This window comes from Scyliorhinus canicula, chromosome 8 (genome assembly GCF_902713615.1).
Source record: "Scyliorhinus canicula chromosome 8, sScyCan1.1, whole genome shotgun sequence".
Taxonomy (NCBI): Eukaryota; Metazoa; Chordata; class Chondrichthyes; order Carcharhiniformes; family Scyliorhinidae; genus Scyliorhinus; species Scyliorhinus canicula.
Genome location: NC_052153.1, coordinates 190,994,057 through 191,018,286, shown reverse-complemented (window position 1 = coordinate 191,018,286; position 24,230 = coordinate 190,994,057). Strand labels below are relative to the sequence as shown.

Below are 24,230 nucleotides of genomic sequence, written 5' to 3'. Positions count from 1 at the left end.
TTTCAAAGTAGGGATCGCGACCCGCGGGTGGGTGTCTGGAGTGTCCCGGAGCCATCCATCACGGCGTTCCCGATCACGGGAATTCAGATGGAAAGACCACAGCAGCTGACTTTTAAAAATTTGTAAACTGTACCCATTATCCTTGATGAATGTACCCCAACAGTTTGATTGCCATGTTGCAAATCATCTTAGCAATCATCAATTCAAATACAACCCCCAAAGAATACAACACTAAATTGGATTGGATTGGATTGGATTTGGATTGGATTTGTTTATTGTCACGTGTACCGAGGTACAGTGAAAAGTATTTTTCTACAAGCAGCTCAACAGATCATTCAGTACATGGAAGAAAAGGGAATTAAACAAAATTCAAGAAAATACAAGAAAATACATAATAGAGCAACACAAGATATACAATGTAACTACATAAGCATTGGCATCGGATGAAGCATACAGGGTGTAGTGTTAATGAGGTCAGTCAATAAGAGGGTCATTTAGGAGCCTGGTGACAGTGGGGAAGAAGCTGTTTTTGAGTCTGTTTGTGCGTGTTCTCAGATTTCTGTATCTCCTGCCCGATGGGGATGTAATCCTTACTTTCCTTTTAACATCCATAAGACTTTTTAAAAAAAACTTTTAACAGAAGCACATCAGGTTTAAATTCACTACTGAGAACAGTTATCCCTCTGAATTCACCAAATGATTAAGAGATAGTCTTTACATGGCAGAGAGAGGAACATTACACCTCCTGCGGCTGGCTGCAGCTCCAACACTGAAACGAAACAAAAAAAAACACACCCAAGCTTTTCTCAAAGTGAAACTAAAAAGCAGAGTCAGAGCTCAGCTCCACCCACTCTCTGATATCACTGCAGTAACATGAGCAGGCAAACATTTCTTAAAGTGACATTCTCATGACACCTCCCCCAAGAAAAAAAAATAAACCGTCAACTTCAAGATGGTTTCATTTTTCACCTTTTCACTATCCTTTAAGAAATGCACACAGTAAATATACTTTTTCGTTTCAAAAAACAACACACGCAAACAGATATAATAATATAGTCCATTTTTTTCCCGTTCTTCTTCCACCAACTGAACCTGCTTCCGTTCATCACATTCGTGACAAAGCATTGGTTGTCACGTTTTCCCATCCTGCCACATGTACTATTTTTAAATGAAATGGTTGTAACAATAAACTCGCGAAACAGCCTTGCATTGTTATTCCGGAATTGCTCCGAAAACGTAAACGGATTATGATCAGTATATATAATGGTGTCAGAAGGATTGCTGGTCACATAAATGTGAAAATGTTGCAAAGCCAGCACCAAACTCAAAGTCTCCTTCTCAATCGTGGAATACTTTTTCTGGTGAGAATTCAATTGTTTTGAAAAATAACCAATAGGCTGCTCTAGCCCTACGTCGTCGTCTTGTAGAAGCTCCGTATCTACGCCCACATCACTCGCATCAACCGCCACTTTGAATGGTTTGGTATAATTTGGGATGTCTAACTCAGGAGCAGTGGTTAACACAGCCTTCAGGCGTCAAATGCCTTTTGACACTCCGCTGTCAACTGGAATTTGTTACGCTTCTTGAGCAAGTCCATCAGTGGAGCGACCACACTGCTAAACTTCGGTACAAATTTCCAGTAAAATCCACTCATACCCAGAAATCGCATTATTTCCCGCCGTGTTGAGGGTATCGGAAACTTCCCAATAGCTTTTGTTTTCACATCCCGTGGGACCATTCGACCCTGTCCGATTGTATGGCCAAGGAAAGTGACTTGGGCTTTACCAAATTCACTTTTGGCTCGGTTTATCACCAAACCCGCCTCCTGAAGTCGATCGAATAACTCCGTCAGATGTTTTAAATGTTCTTTGCATGCCTGGCTGAAAATTACCAGATCGTCGATGTATACTGCACAATTGGGTAATCCTGAAACAACTTTGTAAGTTAATCGCTGAAATGTGGCTGGGGCGTTTTTCATGCCAAATGGCATAACTTTGAATTGGTATATACCATCTGGAGTCACAAAAGCTGAAATCTCCTTCGCCCTTTCGGATAAAGGTACCTGTCAGTAACCTTTAAGTAAATTCAGTTTGGAAATAAAAGCAGATTGTCCCACTTTCTCAATGCAATCCTCCAAACGTGGGATAGGATAAGAGTCCGTTCTTGTAACTGCATGAATCTTTCTATAGTCCACACACAACCGTTGGGTACCGTCTAGTTTAGGTACCATCACTATGGGTGAGCTCCATTGGCTGCAACCCACTTCAATTATGCCATTTTTAAGCATACTCTCAATCTCTTTGTTAACCAGTGCCAATTTTAAAGGGTTAAGTCTATCTGGATGTTGTTTAATTGGAACAGCATTTCCCACACCTACATCATGTATAGCCATTTTAGTACTTCCCAACTTATCTCCACAAACTTGCCCATGTGATATCAATAACTCTTTCAGGTCAGTCCGTTTTTCCTCTGGAAGGTAACTCAACAATTTATCCCAATTTTTAAGAACATCCTCATTTTCCAATTGAATTTGAGGTATGTCAAATTCAAAGTCATCTGGATTTGGTTCGTCACTTTGAGTTAGAATCATTAAAACCTCCTCCTTTTTCTCTCCTTACCTTTCAAAGTACCTTTTAAGCATATTCACATAACACACTTGGTGAGTCTTCCTTCTATCTGGCATTCACCTTACTTAATTTCCTTTCAATCTGATAAGGTCCACAAAACCTTGCTTTTAAAGGTTCACCGACCACTGGTAACAATACTAAAACTATATCTCCACTGGCAAAACTACGAACTTTGGATTTCTTGTCCGCTACCCGTTTCATCATATGTTGTGCAACTTTTAAATGTTGTCCAGTCAATTCACCTGCTCTATTTAATTGTTCCCTAAAATTTGACACGTAATCCAATAGGGTAATTTCCGATTTCTCACCCACCAATTTTTCCTCAATCAATTTAAGTGGTCCTCTTACCTCATGACCAAAAATTAATTCAAAAAGACTGGATTTGGTTGACTCATTAGGTGCATCCCTAATTGCAAACAGTACGAATGGAATTCCTTTATCCCAATCCTCTGGATAATCTTGACAATAAGCCCTCAACATTGTCTTTAATGTCTGATGCCACCTTTCTAATGCTCCCTGCGATTCGGCATGGTACGCAGTTGATTTAAATTGTTTTATTCGTAAGCTATCCATAACTTCTTTGAATAACGTTGAGGTAAAATTCGATCCTTGATCTGATTGAATTTCTGTGGGTAGTCCATATCTAGTAAAGAATTTAAGTAACTCCTCCACAATTTTTTTAGCTGTCATATTACATACTGGAATGACCTCTGGAAATCTAGTAGACACATCCATTATCGTCAAAAGATAGGAAGCGGTCCTACGCAATCAATTAGGACCCTTGTAAAAGGTTCCTCAAATGCTGGAATGGGTATTAAGGGCGCTGGTTTTATCACTTCTTGAGGTTTTCCTATCACTTGACATGTGTGACATGATTGACAAAATTTAACTACATCTTTATGGAGTCCAGGCCAATAAAAATGTTTTTGGATTTCAGCTTGAGTTTTCCTTATTCCCAAATGACCTCCCACTGGTACCTCATGTGCAACTCGCAACACCTCCTTTCTATACCCTACCGGCAATACTACTTGATGAACTTCTGCCCACTTTTCATCCGCCTGCATATGTAAAGGTCTCCATTTTCTCATCAAGACATCACTTTTAAGGTAATAACACTCTGGTATACACTCAGATTCCTCTTCCGTATATGCTTTCTGATACATCCGTTTTATTTCTACATCTTTCTGTTGTAACTCCTTTAATTTTCCTGAGCTAAAAATATCCACCTCATTCTCCACCTGTTCTTGTTCTTTTTCAACCATCTGATCAAAAATCGTTTCTGATAATGGCACTTCAACTTCATCTTCACTCTTTGATTTCTCCTCTTGTCTTGACTTTGCGACCTTGTTACTACACAATCTGGAAAACCCCCAGGATATTCATCGTTCAACACTTCAGTTGTCTGATTTTCCACTGGCTTATTTGGGCAGCACGGTAGCATAATGGTTAGCACGACTGCTTCACAGCTCCAGGGTCCCAGGTTCAATTCCCGGCTTGGGTCACTGTCTGTGCGGAGTCTGCACCTTCTCCCTGTGTGTACGTGGGTTTCCTCCGGGTGCTCCGGTTTCCTCCCACAGTCCAAAGATGTGCCGGTTAGGTGGATTGGCCATGCTGAATTGCCTTTAGTGTCCAAAATTGCCCTTAGTGTTGGGTGGGGTTGCAGGGTTATGGGGATATGGTGGAGGTGTGGGTTTGGGTAGGGTGCTCGTTCCAAGAGCTGGTGTAGTCTCGATGGGCCAAATGGCCTCCTGCACTGTAACTTCTATGATCTATGATTATCAACCACAGTAGGCATCACTCCCACCTGCAATCCAGCTGTATCATTACCCAAGATAAACTGTATTCCTGGACAAGATAGTTTCTCTATTATTCCTACTACCACTTCACCACTCTTCACTGAACTTTCTAACCTTCCCTTATATAATGGAACACTACTCCTCTCACCCTGAATTCCACATATTACCACCTTTTCTGGCAATATTCTTCCCAAATTACATAACTCCTCATCCTTGACCATTAAAGATTGACTAGCTCCCGTATCTTTTAAAATTGTGACTTCTTTACCTACTCCTCCTGATACACATGAGTAAACTATACCCACACAAGTAAATTCTTTAAAGACATCTGGCACCTTCTTATCAATGTCCTCTTGATCAGGCTGTACAATATTTTGCACCTCCTTCGCTTCACTTGGGCTTTCCTTTACCACTTCAACAAACCCCACTGTCTTATCCTGTTTTACCACATCTGCCTTCCCAGTGCTTTTCTTCAACCACCAACACTGTGACTTTACATGACCTAGTTCATTACAGTAAAAACATTTGAAACTTTTCATTTCTTTTCCACCCTCCTGGATTTCTTTTTTAATCTGAGATACACTCTCCTTATTATCTCCCATCAGATCACCTTTGCCTCTCCCAGTTGGGTATTTCTCATGTCCCCAGTTTCTATCCCTCACAGGCTGAAACTGATGTCGGAAACCAAGCTTCGATTTATGAACTAATTCATAATCATCTGCCATTTCTGCTGCTAATCTTGCAGTTTTAACCCTCTGTTCTTCCACATGAGTTCTCACTACATCAGGAATTGAATTTTTAAACTCCTCCAAAAGTATAATTTCTCTGAGAGCTTCATACGTTTGGTCTATTTTCAAAGCCCTTATCCACCGATCAAAATTACTCTGAGCCTTTCAAACTCCATGTATGTTTGACCAAATTCTTTCCTTAAATTTCTAAACCTTTGTCTGTAGGCTTCAGGCACTAGTACATGTGCACCTAAGATGGATTTTTCACCTCCTCACACGTCCCAGATACCTCCTCCGGTAGTGATGCAAACACTTCATTAGCCCTACCTACCAGCTTTGTTTGAATCAGCAATACCCACATGTTCTGTGGCCATTTCATTTGTTTAGCTACCTTCTCAAATGAAATGAAAAAGGCTTCTATCTCCTTCTCGTCAAATCTTGGCAATGCTTGGACATATTTAAATAGATCCCCACCAAGCCTTCGACTTTGACGCTCTTTCTCACTATCCTCATCACTCTCCTCAAACTGTACATTTCCCTTTAAATCTGCCAATTTTAACTGACTGTCATGTTTCATGGCCATTTTCCGAAGTTCAAACTCTTTCTCTCTTTCTTTTTCCTCTCTCTCCCTTTTGTATTCAAGCTGCTTTAATTCTTTCTCATTTTCCATTTGTTTAATTTGTAACTGAATTTTTTCCATTTCCAATGAGTCAAACTATATCTCAGGGAACTTTAAATGCTTAGCCAATGCCACAATTACTTCATCTTTTTGCATTTTGTCAAGTAATGTTAACTGCAATGTTTTTGCCAAATCTAACAGTCTGCTTTTAGTCTCTGTCTGTAAGTTACTGCGTGTGACCGTCTCCACCCCCAAAAACCTCAGAGCCTCTGAAAGAGCCATTGTCCACAACACACTCCCCACTTAAACTGGAATACCACACCTGAAAAGCAACCACTATATGCTCACCCCTCACTGTCTTTAAGTTCACTAAGCCAATCCAATAGATAGACTTCTATCCCCCTCGAGCCCCCAATTTGTTATGGGCCAGGGTTTCGAGAACTCCAAAGTGTATCATGGAGTTCACTTGACCCACAACTTTTAATTGATTGTGGTATGGGGAGCACACGGCCCACTCTACAGGTGTGGTGCAGCAGACATCTAACAGTAATTTGTAAAGCAAAACAATGTTTATTCTATGAACTCAAGTTAACCTTTTTAAAACATACAGTGAACATCTTAGCAACCATCAATTCAAATACATCCCCCAAAGAATACAACACTTAGTAATCCTTACTTTCATTTTTACATCCATAAGACTTTAAAAAAAACTTTTAACAGAAGCAAATCCGGTTTAAATTCACTGCTGAGAACAGTTATCCCTCTGAATTCCCCAAATGATCAAGAGATAGTCTTTACATGGCAGAGAGAATAGCATTACACCTTCTGTGGCTGACCGCAGCTCCAACACTGAAACAAAACCACAACAAACAGACACACCCAAGCTTTTCTCAAAGTGAAACTAAAAAGCAGAGCCAGAGCTCAGCTCCAGCCACACTCTGACATCACTGCAGTAACATGAGCAGCCAAACATTTCTTAAAGTGACATTCTCATGACACACAGCAGTAGGGAAAGATCAAGCAGTAACAGTACAGAACGAGATACCATAGTGGACGTAGTTTATCAAGGTCTCGGAACATGGGTAAGACTATAAATACTACTTGTAGTAGAAGCCCACATACACGTGAGATTTTTGTGGCTTCCAATAAATTAGATGAAAAAGTTATCAAAGATGCCAAACGGCAAGACCTGCATAGTTGGAGTGAATTTGGGGTATACACAGAAGTACCGAATAGGGGACAAAGAGCTCTATCCCACAGATGGATTTGCACGGAAAAGGTTCTTCCAGATGGAACTTATAAGGCAAAGGCCAGGCTTGTGGCAAGGAGATTTGAAGAAAACTTAGAAGATCAGGATTTAAGGATAGATTCACCTATAGCAGGAAAGGTTATTTTAAAGATCTTCTTGGCTCTATTAGCCACAAAGGCATGGGAATGCAAATCTATAGATATGAAAGCTGCCTTTTTGCAGGGGCATCAGCTCCAGAGAGACATTTTTCTCCTAAAGAAGCAGCTAACACAGAAGGGTTACTGTGGAAGTTGAACAAATGTGTATATGGATTAAATGATGCATCTGGAGTCTGGTATTTTTCGGTTAGGTCTGTTTTGTTAAAGTTAGACTGTTGCTAGTTTAAAGCAGATCCGGCAATGTTTTACTGGCACTATAAAGGAAATCTTTCTGGCGTCTGTATGATGCACACCGATGATTTTTTGTGGGGTGGGATTAGTGATTTTGAAGCTATAGTAATCTCTGGTTTGAGGAAAGAATTCAGGATTGGAAGTCAGGCTTCCGGTGCATTTAAATATATTGGACTGGAAATCGGACAGACTAAATTAGGGGCAACTTTACGTCAGCAATCTCATTTGGAAAGCATCAGCCCAATAGCAATTAGTCGTGGCCGGGTTTCACAAAAAGATGCAGTGGTTTCAAAGATGGAAAAAGAGCAACTGAGAAGTTTAATTGGGCAACTGAATTGGTTAGGAAGACAGACTAGACCGGACGTGAGTTTTGATGTCTTAGAGTTGAGTACAAAAATGAATAATCCCAAAGTGGAAGACATAACAAGAGCAAATAAAGTGTTGGCCAAACTAAAAATGCAGGAGTGTGTTTTGAGGTTCCCGGTTTTAGGTGACCGTAGGCAAATCAAACTCATAGTTTATAATGATGCGTCCTATGCAAATTTACGTGATGGGGCTTCAAGCGCAGGAGGTTTTATAATTTTCCTTTTGGGGAACAATGGTAAATGTTACCCTCTTGTGTGGGAAACAAAGAAAATAAGGAGAGTGGTCAAAAGCACTTTGGCTGTTGAGGCGTTAAGTCTTGTCGAGGCGGTGGATACGGCATTTTATATAAGTCAGATATTGACAGACCTTTTGGGATTAGGGGATTTGGGTAATATATCTATTGACTGTCACATTGACAATAAATCCCTGTGGGAAAATGTGCACTCTACAAAAAGTGTCAGTGAGAAAAGGTTACGGATAGACATCGCAAGTTTGAAGCAGATGTTGGACAGAGGGGAGATAGCAAAAATTAATTGGGTCGACAGTAGCTATCAATTGTCAGACTGTTTGACAAAAAGAGAGGCTAGTTCACAGAAACTTTTGGATATTGTGAATGAAGGGCGCCTGTTTCTGTGACTTTGTTTTTTTTTTCCTTCCAAAAACAAAACAAGGGAAATAGCGTGTGTTTTTGAATTTCTTGTAATTTTATTTCCACCAAATTATTTTTTTTCTTTAAGGAAGGGGAGACTGTTAAGGAATGGGTTAAGAGACATTCCAATTAAATGTCTCATTTATGTTAAGTATCCAGTCATTGACACTGATATGTAAAGAAGCTTCAGGTGGCCTTTGGGGCATGTGATGTGATGATAGAGTTTTTGTACAGAGTTGTGATGATAGAGTTTTTGTACAGAGTTGTGATGATAGAGTTTTTGTATAGAGTTGTGATGATAGAGTTTTTGTACAGAGTTGTGTTAAAGGAAATTAAAGGAGTTTGTGAGAAGGAGTAGAACTTTTGATTCTTTATACAACAGCAGCTAAACAAATTGGACATTCTGACTTCTCCCTCTGTGTACCCGAACAGTCTACTTGTGGGAATAATAAAGATTATTTTAATTAGAACACCAAAGGCAAACAACACCAACTGACATTTATATAAACACAGGGAAGTCAATAGTTGCCTTTAGGAAGTGAGAAAGGCATAAGTTGGGATTGGAAAAGTTCTGAGATTTTGGAGGGAAATTGACCTGGATATGATTACAACAACGAGATATAAAAAAAAGGCCATGGAGGGATTTAAACACAAGGGTGAAAGTGCTAAACGGATGGAGCTCTGTGATAAGATGGGTCAACTCCTCCTCCATTGGAGTGAATTTCCTGCCAACTCTGATGGAACATGTGACTTGGGGAAATGTATATGGGTTGGCCAGGTGGTTTTTAGAGCACCATTGGATAAGACCAGGACAACTCCACTCTCAGCCTGCCTAGACTGGACAGCAATATACTTCCATTACTCTCAATGTCTCTCGACCCCCTCACAGCAAGCAGAGTAATAAAGATGTAAATATCAGTCTGGTAATTTCCCATTTGAAAGCTATTAGTGAAGGATGATACTGGAGCCAATATTTACTTAGTTTTGTATTGAACTACAGAATCAAAATCATATATCTCCTAACACAATAGCCTTGTTCCTTTAGAAGTGATCAAAGTAAAACCTCCACTTGCATATAATTAAACACAATTGATATCCAAATAACAAAAGTTATGATTTAAATCTGCTCCATTGTCCTTTCAGACAGCACATTCCCAATCACAACTCAATGAATCAAAAATATTCTCATCTCTGACATCTTTGTATCCTCATTGGCTGCAGGTGAGATCCTAGAGGACTGGAGAATAGCTAATGTGGTCCCGCTGTTTAAGAAAGGTAGCAGGGATAATCCAGGAAAATATAGGCCGGTGAGCCTCACAACGGTTGCAGGTGAATTATTGGACAGAATTCTCAGGGACAGGATTTATACTCATTTGGAAACAAATGGACTCATTAGCGATAGACAGCATGGTTTTGTGAAGGGGAGATCGTGCCTCACTAACTTGATTGAGGTTTTTGAGGAGGTAACAAAGATGATTGATGAGGGGAGGGTGGTGGATGTTGTTTACATGGACTTCAGTAAAGCCTTTGACAAGGTGCCTCATGGCAGATTGGTACTAAAGGTGAAGTCACACAGGATCAGACGTGAGGTGGTAAGATGGATACAGAACTGGCTAGGTCACAGAAGGCAAAGGGTGGTAGTTGAAGGGTGTTTTTCTGAATGAAAGGTTGTGGCTAGTGGGGTTCCACAGCGATCTGTGCTGGGGCCTCTGTTGTTTGTAGTATACATAAACGATTTGGAGGAAAATGTAGCCGGTCTGATTAGTAAATTCGCTGATGACACCAAGGTTGGTGGAGTGGCAGATAGTGTTGAGGATTGTCAGAGGATACAGCAGGACATAGATAGGTTGGCGACTTGAGCAGAAAAATGGCAAATGGAGTTTAATCCAGACAAATGTGAGGTAATGTATTTTGGTAGGTCTAACATAGAGTGAAAATATACCATAAATGACAAAACTCTTAGGAATATAGAAAGTCAGAGAGATCTTAGCGTGCAGGACCACAGATCTTTGAAAATGGCAACACAAGTGGACAAGGTAATCAAGAAAACATACAGAATGCCTGCATTCATTGGACGGAGCATTGAGTATTAAAACTGGCAAGTCATGCTACAGTTGTATGAAATGAAATGAAATGAAAATCGCTTATTGTCACGAGTAGGCTTCAATGAGGTTACTGTGAAAAGCCCCTAGTCGCCACATTCCGGCACCTGTCCGGGGAGGCTGGTACGGGAATTGAACCGTGCTGCTGGCCTGCTTGGTCTGCTTTAAAAGCCAGCGATTTAGCCTTGTGAGCTAAACCAGCCCCTGGTTGTATAGAACCTTGGTAAAGCCGCACTTGGAATATCGCACACAATTCTGGTCTCCACACTACCAGAAGGATGTGGAAGCTTTGGAGAGGGTGCAGAGGAGGCTTACTAGGATGGTGCCTGGTCTGGAGGGCGTTAGCTATGCAGAGAGGCTGAATAGATTCGGACTGTTTTCACTAGAACAGAAGAGGTTGAGGGGTGACCTGATCGAGGTCTACAAGATTATGAGGGGCATGGATAGAATGGATGGGCAGACATTATTTCCCAGGTTGGAGGGGTCAGTCACCAGGGGGCATTGGTTAAGGTCCGTGGGGTAAAGTTTAGAGGAGATGTGGGAGTCAGGTTTTTTCCCGGAGGGTGGTGAGTGCCTGGAACGCATTGCCAGGGGAGGTTGTGGAAACAGATGCATTAACAGCGTTCAAAAGACATCTTGACAAACACATGGATAGGATGGATATAGAGGGACACGGCACAAGGAAGTGCTGAGGGTTTTGGCAAAGGGGGGGTATCATGGCCAGTACAGGCTTGGAAGGCCAAATGCCCATTTCTGTGTTGTAATATTCTTTGTTCTTTGTATACTTTCGAGGTGCGATCATTGTTGAACACTGTACAGTTAAATAAAACCATAGAACATAGAACGTAGAACTTGTGGCTTCACAGCGCCAGGGTCCCAGGTTTGATTCCCACTTGGGTCACTGTCTGTGCAGAGTCTGCACGTTCTCCCCGTGTGTGCGTGGGTTTCCTCCGGGTGCTCCGGTTTCCTCCACAGTCCAAAGATGTGCAGGTTAGGTGGAATAGCCATGTTAAATTGCCCTGAATGTCCAACATGGTTTGGTGGAGTTATTGGGTTACGGGGATGGGGTGGAGGGGTGGACTTAGGTAGCATTCTCTTTCCAAGGGCTGCTGCTGACTCGATGGGCCGAATGGCCTCCTTCCGCGCTGTAAATTCTATGTCTATGTCAAAAGGGAGTCTCTTTCCGAGTACTGAACCCCATTGGAAGAGCAGTTGTCTGTCCGTATGCAACAGCGCCGCAAACTCCAGCAATTTAAATGTGAGCACAGAGCAAGGAATCTCCAAATTGAGTTTCTTCAATCTTCTACACAGTCTGTTAAAGTCCATGATATATTCCCCCATGGAACGCCCGTCGCCCATCCAAATCCATCAGACTCGGACCGTGTCCCGCAGGCACCCTGCTAAATTTCAAGCAGGAAACTTAATAGAAGTTCCAAACCCTCATCAGTATCTGACATCCAGCTCACAAAACACTTTCCTCCGAATTGTCCTTTTGTTTAGAAGTGACAATACCAAGTTTACACCGTGTTTTATCCTTGGGAAGTGTGTAACCCGTGTCTACATTTCCACTTCATCCACTGGTTACAATGTTCAGACTCTGATACAATCAGCGAATATTCAGACTCTGACAATTTAACACTCGCTTCCAAACATTCTTCACGAAAGCTACTCAGATGGTGATCTTCCACCTTAGTTGTTCTATTTCTTAGGGTGTGATATACCGGACGCGCCTCTGCTCGGGCAAACAAGGCTGCGGTGTGGCCGGTAGATGCCGGAATATCCCTCTTCCGTGATTTACCCCGCTCGCCATGCCTCGCGAGGTCAAACGGGATCTCATGAGTCTTTGCAATCTGGCAAATCTGTACATTAGAGTGAGCAGCTAATCTTACACTTGCCTGATCTCCCCGAGTCTCTGGGATTTAACCCCTTCCCTTCAGAGACCTCAGGCGAGCGCCGTTCAATACTGGTCCCCACAAACGGGGTCCAGACGGAATGGCACCTGGGGGGCAACTCCCAGGGATTGGAGGCCTCCAGGGGGTTGTTCTCCAGACAGGGTGGCACCCTGCCCAGGTTTACATTTTTCCGGTGCTGGGATCAAGCCCAGGGGTGCCCTGCTCATTTGATGTGCTGAGTGGGTGGGTGGGGGCCTCTAGGATCTCCATGTAGGTGAGGGGTTTAGAGCGGTCAGGGAATCGCATCGGGGGAGAGGTTCGAGAGGTCTCCTCCTGCACCGAGGAGTTCTGACGAGGGGAGAACCTGAGTGACAGGGAAAGGGACTAAGTGCAGCCTTGGAGACGCATTCCCACCGAGGCCCTGGATTGCTACAAAATCCTGTTCGAGAGCCTGGTCTTTCTCGGCACTGCGAACTCCAGGAAACCCCCGGATAAACGCGTTCGACACAGGACTCTGCGACAATTCGGTTAGATGACGCCCTTAATTTCCAACCTTCACCTTTAGGTAACCATTCTCTGCCATCACGTGAAACCTCTTACAGCCAATCAGTGAAGGAGAGACCAGGAGTCAATATTTAATCAGTTTTAGATTTCTTCATGATGTGTACATCTCCCAACTCTCCAACCCAATCACAGTGTCAATGTGAGCCATCCGGTTCAATCGCCACTTTCACAAGGCCACTCGGGATGAGCAATAAGTGGAATCAGAAATGTTGTCAGACGTCTAGTTTGCCTTGTACCATCCGAGTTAAGGATCAACCAGTTCCACACTAAAAACTGTTGACTCCCAATGGTCCAGTGCACCATCAGCGATTTGGGAAGAAGATGCCCCATAATCTTCCTGGGATGGGCAATTCGTTTTTAAAATTTGTTCATGGGATGTGGGCGTCGCTGGCTGGACCAGCATTTATTGCCCATCCCTGAGGGCATTTAAGAGTCAACCACATCGCTGTGGGGCCTGGAGTCACATGTAGGCCAGACCGGGTAAGGACGGCAGATTTCCTTCCCTAAAGGACATTGGTGAACCAGATGGGTTTTTACGACAATCGACAATGGTTTCATGCTTACCTTTACACTTCTAATTCAAGATCTTTATTGAATTTCGCCATCTGCCAGGACGGGATTCAAACCCGGGACCCCAGACCATGACTCTGGGTCTCTGGGTTACTGGTCCAGCAACAATACCACTACTCCACTGCCTCCCCTCGAATCAATGTCAGTATTGCCCAGAACCCAAGAACGAGCTCTTAAAGACATGTGTTTGTGTTGGATTTAATTTACTATAATCTTCTATCTAGTTTGAATTGTTCCTTACCTGTCATCTTGAGAGCTCCATGCGCTAACTGATATTTTGCTCCGTCTATCCCGTTCAGCTCCACTCGGCAAATATATTCTCTTCTTGTGTCTTTATCCTTCAGCTTTTTGATGATTATTGAAGCATCATTCTTCCTCGGGTTTCCCATCGCTGCGAAACGCTCCTTAAAATTCTGGTTGATCAGATTCTCAAACCTACTACTCTTTGAGTTTGGTGCTGGATAATTTGTGTAAGTAAATAATTTTACTTCTTTCACCTTCCATATGACTGTGATGTTGCCTTCATATTGTAGGTGGGGGTGAGTGAACTTGCAGAAGAGAACAGTGGCCTTTCCTTCCCTACCCGTCACCTCATCTGGTGTCTCCATGCTCCACTGATTCTCACTCTTATCTGTGAAGACACAAAGATGTCAGTTTAACACTTAACTGAGCTCAAAGGTAGGGGTTCTAACCCTCGAGGATTGGCCTGGAAAATGGGAATATGCTTCGGAAATCAGAAGCACAAAGGGACTTGGGAGTCCTTGTTCACGATTCTCTTAAGGTTAATCTGCAGGTTCAGTCGGCAGTTAAGAAGGCAAATGCAATGTTAGCATTCACATCAAAAGGGCTAGAATACAAGAGCAGGGATGTACTTCTGAGGCTGTATAAGGCTCTGGTCAGACCCCATTTGGAGTATTGTGGTTGTTTTGGGCCCCGTATCTAAGGAAATATGTGCTGGCCTTGGAAAGGGTCCAGAATGATCCCTGGAATGAAGAACTTGTCGTATGAGGAACATTTGAGGACTCTGGGTCTGTACGCGTTGGAGTTTAGAAGGATGAGGGTGGATCTTATTGAAACTTACAGGATACTGCGAGGCCTGGATAGAGTGGACGTGGAGAGGATGTTTCCACTTGTCGGAAAAACTAGAACCAGAGGACACCATCTCAGACTAAAGGGACGATCCTTTAAAACAGAGATGAGGAGGAATTTCTTCAGCCAGAGGGTGGGGAATCTGTGGAACTCTTTGCCGCAGAAGGCTGTGGAGGCAAATTCACTGAGTGTCTTTAAGACAGAGATAGATAGGTCATTGATTTAATAAGGGGATCAGGGGTTAAGGGGAGAAGACAGGAGAATGGGGATGAGAAAATATCAGCCACGATTGAATGGCGGAGCAGACTCGATGGGCCGAGTGGCCTAATTCTGCTCCTAGGCCTTATGGCCTGGAATCTCCAGACCTTAGAAAGGATATACTTACCATGGAGAATGTGCAGTGAGGATTCAAATGATTGATTCCTGTGATGGCAGGATTGTTGGATTCGGAAAGATTGGGTCGACTAGGCCTGTATTCACTGGAGTTTAGAAGAATGAGAGGGGGTCTAATTGAATTGTATACAACTCTGACAGGGCTGGGCAGCCTGGATACAGCGATGTTGTTTCCTCTGGCTGGGGGGAGGGGTGTCTGGAGCAGGGGGTCAGAGTCTCAGGATTCGGGATAGGCCATTTAGGACTTAGATGAGGAGAAACGTCCTCACCCAGAGGGTGGTGAACCAGTGGAATTCTCCATCCCCGACAGATGTGGAGGCCAAATCACTGAATATTGTAATGACACCCTGGGTGAGCACGCGGTCAGTTCCAGTCCCACTGACCCCAGAGTCCCAACATAAGTGAATTAACCCAATAATTTGTGTATTCTGAAATCTTTAATGGTTTATTTATCACAAGAGCAAAAGATGAAGGGAAGCACGGCAGCACAATGGGTTAGCCCTGCTGCCTCACGGCGCCGCACGTCCCAGGTTCGATCCCGGCTCTGGGTCACTGTCCGTGTGGAGTTTGCACATTCTCCCCGTGTCTGCTGTCGTGTTAATCATCCTGGGGAAACATGGACTGCAACTGGATGCAGTTGTACTTGAAAGTAGACTCCAAACTATGGTGTTGGTTCAATACGCTTTATTGAACTTGTTAAGCAGTGCACACAGTTCGCTGTGGGTTTGACACTACTAATCTAAGCGTGCTTACTGTAACTAACTAGACCAGGCTAGCTCTGAGCCACTTGTAGAAGGTGCTAAATGATATACACACCCTGACTGTCACTACAGTTGTCACCAGTGGAAAGAGGCAGAGTGTTGATGCCTCATGTGTTTTATAGTGGGAAACCACCTTCTAGTGTTCTGCCTGATGATTGGTTGTGTTCTGTCCTGTGTGTTGATTGGCTGTACTGGTTGTCTGTCACTGCCTGTCTGTATCTCATTATGTGCATGAGTGCCCATCATGACATCTGCGTGGGTTTCACCCCCACAACCTGAAGGTAGATGGATTGGCCACGCTAAATTGCCACTTAATTGGAAAAAAATTCATTGGGTACTTTAATTTAAAACAAGAGAAAAAGAAAAGGGTAAAAGATGATCATTTAATGGAAATAACGGAACAATGGTTGGGCGGGATCCTGTCACAATCGGCGGGATGGCCTGACGCTGGCGCCAAGAACGGCGCGAACCACTCCGGCGTCGGGCCACCCAGAAGTTGTGGAATCCACCGCACTTCCGGGGGCTAGGCTGGCGCCGGAGGGGTTGGCGCCACGCCAACCGGCGCTGAAGGATGGTCGTGGTCCCGCGCATGCGCAGAACCGCCAGCGTGTTCTTACGCATGTGCAGGTGGTTTCTTCTCTGCACCGGCCATGGCGGAGCCCTACAGAGCCCACCCGTCAAGGGCTACGCCACCGTGGCCCTCCCCCCTTTCCGAGGCCGGGTCCTCCCGCGCCCCCCCCCCCCGAGGATCCCGCTAGATGGCCGACAAGCCAGGTCCCGCTGTGATGGACCACGTCTATTTCACGCCGGCGGGAACGGGCGGCCGCTCAGCCCTTCGGGGCCCAGAGAATTTCCGGGTGGGGGGCCGCTGCCAACGGCCCCCGATTAGCACGCCATGAACCCCGCCCCCGCCCGAAATCCGGCGCCGGAGAATTCGGCAGCCAGCGGCGGGGTGGGATTCACGCCGCCCCTTGCTGATTCTCTGGCCCGGCGGGGGGTCGGAGAATCCCGCCCATGGTCTACTAGTCTAACTAATCCCAAAACCACATTGCAGGGATTAAGAGGTAAAAGATTTGAGGATCATCGTTGCTGAGGTTGTTTTTGTGGTCCGCGATCTCCCAAGAATGCAAGGCGTCAATCTCCTCAGCTGGTTTGCCTTTCCTAATGGTTGTCCTCAATTAGAACATGGAGGTGGTAGAGTTCCCGCCAGAGAGTCACTTGCATTTGTAGGACCTCAGCCAGTCTAACCCTCAGACCCATTGAGGTAATATTGGAATTCTTCACCTGAGGATTTCACTAGGTTTTAAACAACCCCTTCTTCCAGCAGGTGGCGCTGGACTAGGTCCTTCCGCAGGTTGACCTGACTGGAGGGAGAAAGGTCTTTAACCGCAGGTCATCTGGTGAGATATTCTGTATTATATTCAGTATATATTCTGTATTATATTCAGTATATATATTCTGTATTATATTCAGTATATATTCTGTATTATATTCAGTATATATATTCTGTATTATATTCAGTATATATTCTGTATTATATTCAGTATATATTCTGTATTATATTCAGGATATATTCTGTATTATATTCAGTATATATTCTGTATTATATTCAGTATATATATTCTGTATTATATTCAGTATATATTCTGTATTATATTCAGTATATATTCTGTATTATATTCAGTATATATTCTGTATTATATTCAGGATATATTCTGTATTATATTCAGTATATATTCTGTATTATATTCAGTATATATATTCTGTATTATATTCAGTATATATTCTGTATTATATTCAGTATATATTCTGTATTATATTCAGGATATATTCTGTATTATATTCAGTATATATTCTGTATTATATTCAGTATATATATTCTGTATTATATTCAGTATATATTCTGTATTATATTCAGTATATATATTCTGTATTATATTCAGTATATATTCTGTATTATATTCAGTATATATATTCTGTATTATATTCAGTATATATTCTGTATTATATTCAGGGTATATTCTGTATTATATTCAGTATATATTCTGTATTATATTCAGTATATATATTCTGTATTATATTCAGTATATATATTCTGTATTATATTCAGGATATATTCTGTATTATATTCAGGATATATTCTGTATTATATTCAGTATATATTCTGTATTATAGTCAGTATATATATTCTGTATTATATTCAGTATATATTCTGTATTATATTCAGTATATATTCTGTATTATATTCAGTATATATTCTGTATTATATTCAGTATATATATTCTGTATTATATTCAGTATATATTCTGTATTATATTCAGTATATATTCTGTATTATATTCAGTATATATTCTGTATTATAGTCAGTATATATATTCTGTATTATATTCAGTATATATTCTGTATTATATTCAGTATATATTCTGTATTATATTCAGGATATATTCTGTATTATATTCAGGATATATTCTGTATTATATTCAGCATATATTCTGTATTATATTCAGGTTATATTCTGTATTATATTCAGTATATATTCTGTATTATATTCAGTATATATTCTGTATTATATTCAGTATATATTCTGTATTATATTCAGTATATATATTCTGTATTATATTCAGTATATATTCTGTATTATATTCAGGATATATTCTGTATTATATTCAGTATATATATTCTGTATTATATTCAGTATATATTCTGTATTATATTCAGTATATATTCTGTATTATATTCAAGATATATTCTGTATTATATTCAGTATATATTCTGTATTATATTCAGTATATATTCTGTATTATATTCAAGATATATTCTGTATTATAGTCAGTATATATTCTGTATTATATTCAGTATATATTCTGTATTATATTCAGTATATATTCTGTATTATAGTCAGTATATATATTCTGTATTATATTCAGTATATATTCTGTATTATATTCAGTATATATTCTGTATTATAGTCAGTATATATATTCTGTATTATATTCAGTATATATTCTGTATTATATTCAGTATATATTCTGTATTATATTCAAGATATATTCTGTATTATATTCAGTATATATTCTGTATTATATTCAGTATATATTCTGTATTATAGTCAGTATATATATTCTGTATTATATTCAGTATATATTCTGTATTATATTCAGTATATATTCTGTATTATATTCAAGATATATTCTGTATTATATTCAGTATATATTCTGTATTATATTCAGTATATAGTCTGTATTATATTCAGGATATATTCTGTATTATATTCAGTATATATTCTGTATTATATTCAGGATATATTCTGTATTATATTCAGGATATATTCTGTATTATATTCAGGATATATTCTGTATTATATTCAGCATATATTCTGTATTATAGTCAGTATATATTCTGTATTATATTCAGGTTATATTCTGTATTATATTCAGGATATATTCTGTATTATATTCAGTATATATTCTGTATTATATTCAGTATATATTCTGTATTATATTCAGGATATATTCTGTATTATATTCAGTATATATTCTGTATTATATTCAGGATATATTCTGTATTATATTCAGGATATATTCTGTATTATATTCAGTATATATTCTGTATTATATTCAGTATATATTCTGTATTCTATTCAGTATATATTCTGTATTATATTCAGTATATATTCTCTGATATATTCAGTATATATTCTGTATTCTATTCAGTATATATTCTGTATTATATTCAGTATATATTCTCTGATATATTCAGTATATATTCTGTATTCTATTCAGGATATATTCTGTATTATATTCTGTATATATTCTGTATTATATTCAGTATATATTCTGTATTATATTCAGGATATATTCTGTATTATATTCAGTATATATTCTGTATTATATTCAGGATATATTCTGTATTATATTCAGGATATATTCTGTATTATATTCAGTATATATTCTGTATTATATTCAGGATATATTCTGTATTATATTCAGGATATATTCTGTATTATATTCCGTATATATTCTGTATTATATTCAGTATATATTCTGTATTCTATTCAGTATATATTCTGTATTATATTCAGTATATATTCTCTGATATATTCAGTATATATTCTGTATTCTATTCAGTATATATTCTGTATTATATTCAGTATATATTCTCTGATATATTCAGTATATATTCTGTATTCTATTCAGGATATATTCTGTATTATATTCAGTATATATTCTGTATTCTATTCAGTATATATTCTGTATTATATTCAGTATATATTCTGTATTATATTCAGTATATATTCTGTATTATATTCAGGGTATATTCTGTATTATATTCAGTATATATTCTGTATTATATTCAGTATATATTCTGTATTATATTCAGGGTATATTCTGTATTATATTCAGGGTATATTCTGTATTATATTCAGTATATATTCTGTATTATATTCAGTATATAGTCTGTATTAGCTCACAGGGGCTGTTTAGGGGCTCACAGGGCTAATCGCTGGCTTTGAAAGCAGACCAAGACAAGCCAGCAGCACGGTTCGATTCCCGTAACAGTCTCCCCGAACAGGCGCCGGAATGTGGCGACTAGGGGCTTTTCACAGTAACTTCATTTGAAGCCTACTCATAACAATAAGCGATTTTCATTTTTTTCATTTTTTCATATTATATTCAGTATATATTCTCTATTATATTCAGGATATATTCTCTATTATATTCAGTATATAGGGGCTGGTTTAGCTCACTGGGCTAAATCGCTGGCTTTTAAAACAGACCAAAGCAGGCCAGCAGCTCGGTTCAATTCCCGTACCAGCCTCCCCGAACAGGCGCCGGAATGTGGCGACTCGGGACTTTTCACAGTAACTTCATTTGCAGCCTACTTGTGATAATAAGCGATTTTCATTTCATTTCATATATTCTGTTTTATATTCAGTATAATATTCAGTGTTTTCCGACACATCAAATTATTTTACTGAAACAGTAAAACAGAGAAAATGGATTCATTCTTTGCAAATACATACACTTTGCTGAGGTGCCCAGTGTCAGCGCAGAAAGCACAATCCACAACATCCTCTTCACTCCTTCAGCACCCGGAGCTCTCTGAAGGCCCAGCACCCACCTCATGGGCCGAAGACTGTTCCTCGTTATCTGATCATGCTGCTTCCTTCAGTGAACTTGGTGTTAACAAAGAACCCAAAAATACTTGTGACATTCGGCCGACCAGTTTAAAATGAGGAAGTGCATTCTAATATGTCTGAGTTCACCCGCCCAATCCTATATTTATCTTTTCACATGATGTGGGTGATTGTCACTGGAGGCAGAACCAGCATTTATTGCCCAGGCTAAATGCCTCCGAGAAGGTGTTCCTGAGCTTCCTCCTTGAACCAATGCGTACCCTTGGATATTCAATTCCCAGACCTGGTCTCCTTGTAACCACGTTTCAGTAATCCCCACCTCTTCATAACCTATCGTTTCTATTTGCGTTGTTAGCTCATTAAGTTTGTTACGAATTCTTCCTGCACTTAAATACAAAGCTTTTAAATTTGTTTTAATGTTAGATTTCCCTACACTTCATGAATCCTTGGCGCATAAAGACATTCACCTGTTCTGTCCCTCACTTTTATTTTCCGGTCACCATCCACCACATTGCTAACCTGCATTCTTACCCCCTCCTTTAAATTGTGTTTTCTAGTTCCCCCTACAACTGAACCCTCTCTCCCACTATTTAGTTTAAAGCCCTAACTACAGCCCTAGTTACGCGATTCGCCAGGACTCTGGTCCCGGCTTGATTCAGGTGAAGATCGTCCCATTGGAACAGCTCCCTCCTTCCCCAGTACTGGGGCCAATGTCCCAGGAATTCTAACCCATTCCTCCCACACCAATCTTTGAGCCACGCATTGACCTCCTTAATCTTATTGACCCTGTGCCAATTAGCTTGTGGCTCAGGTAGTAATCCGGAGATTATTACCTTTTTGGTTCTGCCTTTTAATTTAGCTCCTAGCTGTTCATACCCGCTTGGCAGAATCTCTGTCCTTGTTCTGCCTATGTCGTTGGTACCAACATGGATCACAACAACTGGATCTTTACCGTCCCACTCCCAGTTCCTCTGCAGCCCAGATGAGATATCCCAAACCCAAGTACCAGGCAGGCAACACAATCTTCGGGATTCTCGATCCCGGTCACAGAGAGCAGTGTCAATACCCCGAACTATACTATCCCCAATTACGACTACATTTCTTTTGTCTCCTCCATTTGAACGGCTCCCTGTATCACGGTGCTGTGGTCAGTTTGCTCACCCTCCCTGCAGTCTCCATTCCCGTCCACAAGGGGAGCTGGAATCCCAAACCTGTTGGACAGGGATAAAGGCTGAGGATCCTGCAACCAGACCTCCTGAATCCCTCTACCTGCTTCACTCGCAGTCACACCCTCCTGTCCCTGACCACTGGCCGAATTTACGTTAGTTAGTCTGAGGGGTGTGACTGCCTCCTGGCACACAGTGTCCAGGTATCTCTCCCCCTCCCTGATGTGTCGCAGAGTCCGAAGCTCAGACTCCAGCTCATCAACCCTTAGCTGGAGTCCCTCGAACAACCAATACTTACTACAGACACGGTCACAGGGAACCACAATGGAGTCCACCAGTTCCCACATCATGCAGGAACAACACATCTCCTGACTCTCCATCTCTATTTTACTTAATCAGTTTTTAATTTGGATTTTAAATCCTAATTTTTTACATTGTAATCTGATTTTTATACGAAACAGACGGGGATTTAACCAGTTCATTGCAATATATTTCAGAAGGTAGTAGATAGATTTCTAGACTCTAAATGTGACAAGGGGTATGGGGAGAGCACGGATGAAGGGCATTATGACAGAGCAGGGTTTCCCAAACCTGAATCCTTTTAACTTCCCAAGAACAAAGAACAATAAAGCACAGGAACAGGCCCTTCAGCCCTCGAAAGCTGTACCGATCATGATACCAATCTTGGCCCAAACGCTCAGTCCTTCCTTGTGCAGTGTTCCTCTACCCATCCTATCCATGTGTTTATCAAGATGCCTTTTGGACGCCATTAATGTATCTGCTTCCACAACCTCCCCTGGCAACGCGTTCCAGGCACTCTGTTGACCTGCATGCCCAGATCTCTCTCACTTTCTATATTCGTAAGAGATTTGTCCCTGAGAATTCTCTCCACTAATTTACCAACTAACGATGTGCCTTTCGCTGGCCTGTAGTTTCGAAGATTATCCCTGCTACCTTTCTTAAACAGCGGTAGCACATTAGCTATTCTCCAGTCCTCTGGGATCTCACCTGTAGCCAATGAGGATACAACGATGTCAGTCAAGGGCTCAGCAATTTCCCCCCTTGCTTCTCTCAGTATCCTGGGGTAAATCCCACCCGGCCCAGGAGACGTATCTCCCTTAATATCTTTTAAAAGACGCAGGGCGGGATTCTCTGACCCCCGCTGGGTCAGAGAATCCCCGGTGGGTGGCGTGAATCCCACACCGCCGCTCCGATGCCGGCTGCCGTATTCTGCGGTGCCGGTTTTCGGGTGGGGGCGGGGTTTACGCCACGCCGGTCAGGGGCCGTAGGCAGCGGACCCCCCCCCCCCCCCCCCCCGGTTATTCTCCAGACCCCAATATGGCGGGACCTGGCTGGTAGGCTGTCTCATTGAGTCCTCCTCTGGCGAGCTTGATGCAGGAACACTGCTCTGAGTTGCAGGCCATGTGGTGACTGCCCGGGGAGGTCGTACTCCTCCGGTGAGCTGTTTGAGTCTGGGGATGCTGCTAGGGCCCGTGGATCGCACGTGGAGGGTGGTGATGAAGATGGCGTCCCCCATGAATCGCACGTGGCCGGCCGCATGGTGGAGGTTTGCCAAAATGGCGGCTCCCATGGATCGCACGTGGCGGGAGGGGGCGGAGCCTGAGCGTAGGCCGCAGCGTTTCGGGCCCCGCGGGCCTGCTGGTGCTGGAGGCGATGTTTTTGGACTGTTGGGGTGTTGAGGGCTGGGGCCCTTCTGCCGAGGCACACTCTAGCATAGTGGCCTTTCTTCCCGCAGCTGCTGCAGGTCGCGGATCGGGCTGAGCAGTGCTGCCGCGGGTGCTGGCTTTGTCCACAGAAGTGGCAGGCTGGAGCAGTTGAATAACTGGTTTGGGGAGCTGAATAGTGGCAGGCTGGAGCAGTTGAATAACTGGTTTGGCGAGCTGAGTAGCTGGCTGGGGGAGCTGAGTAATTAGCTGGAGCAGCTGGATAGTTTGAGTAGTTGACTGGGGCAGTAGGGCGACCAGCTGTGGCGGCGCGATATCTGGGGGGCCTTGCGGCACAGGCTTGGGGGGTCCTCAGGTCGGGGGCCCATGCGGGGTTAGCGGGGTCCGCGGAAAACGAGTTGAGGCTGCAGAAGGAAACTTCCATTGTGATAGCAGCCTCTACAGTAGT

At 41.9% G+C, this 24,230-nt stretch overlaps 1 protein-coding gene across 1 annotated transcript in view; it reads right to left on the bottom strand.

Moving 5' to 3' along the window:
• The window catches only part of LOC119970036 (sialic acid-binding Ig-like lectin 15), a 41,379-nt gene extending 20,514 nt beyond the window's left edge, over window positions 1-20,865 (bottom strand). Inside the window, exon 1 of the mRNA XM_038803980.1 lies at window positions 20,818-20,865. The gene's annotated coding sequence lies outside the window, so the exon portion shown is untranslated. The remainder of the gene's footprint in view (window positions 1-20,817) is intronic.
• Window positions 20,866-24,230: the final 3,365 nt, after the last annotated feature.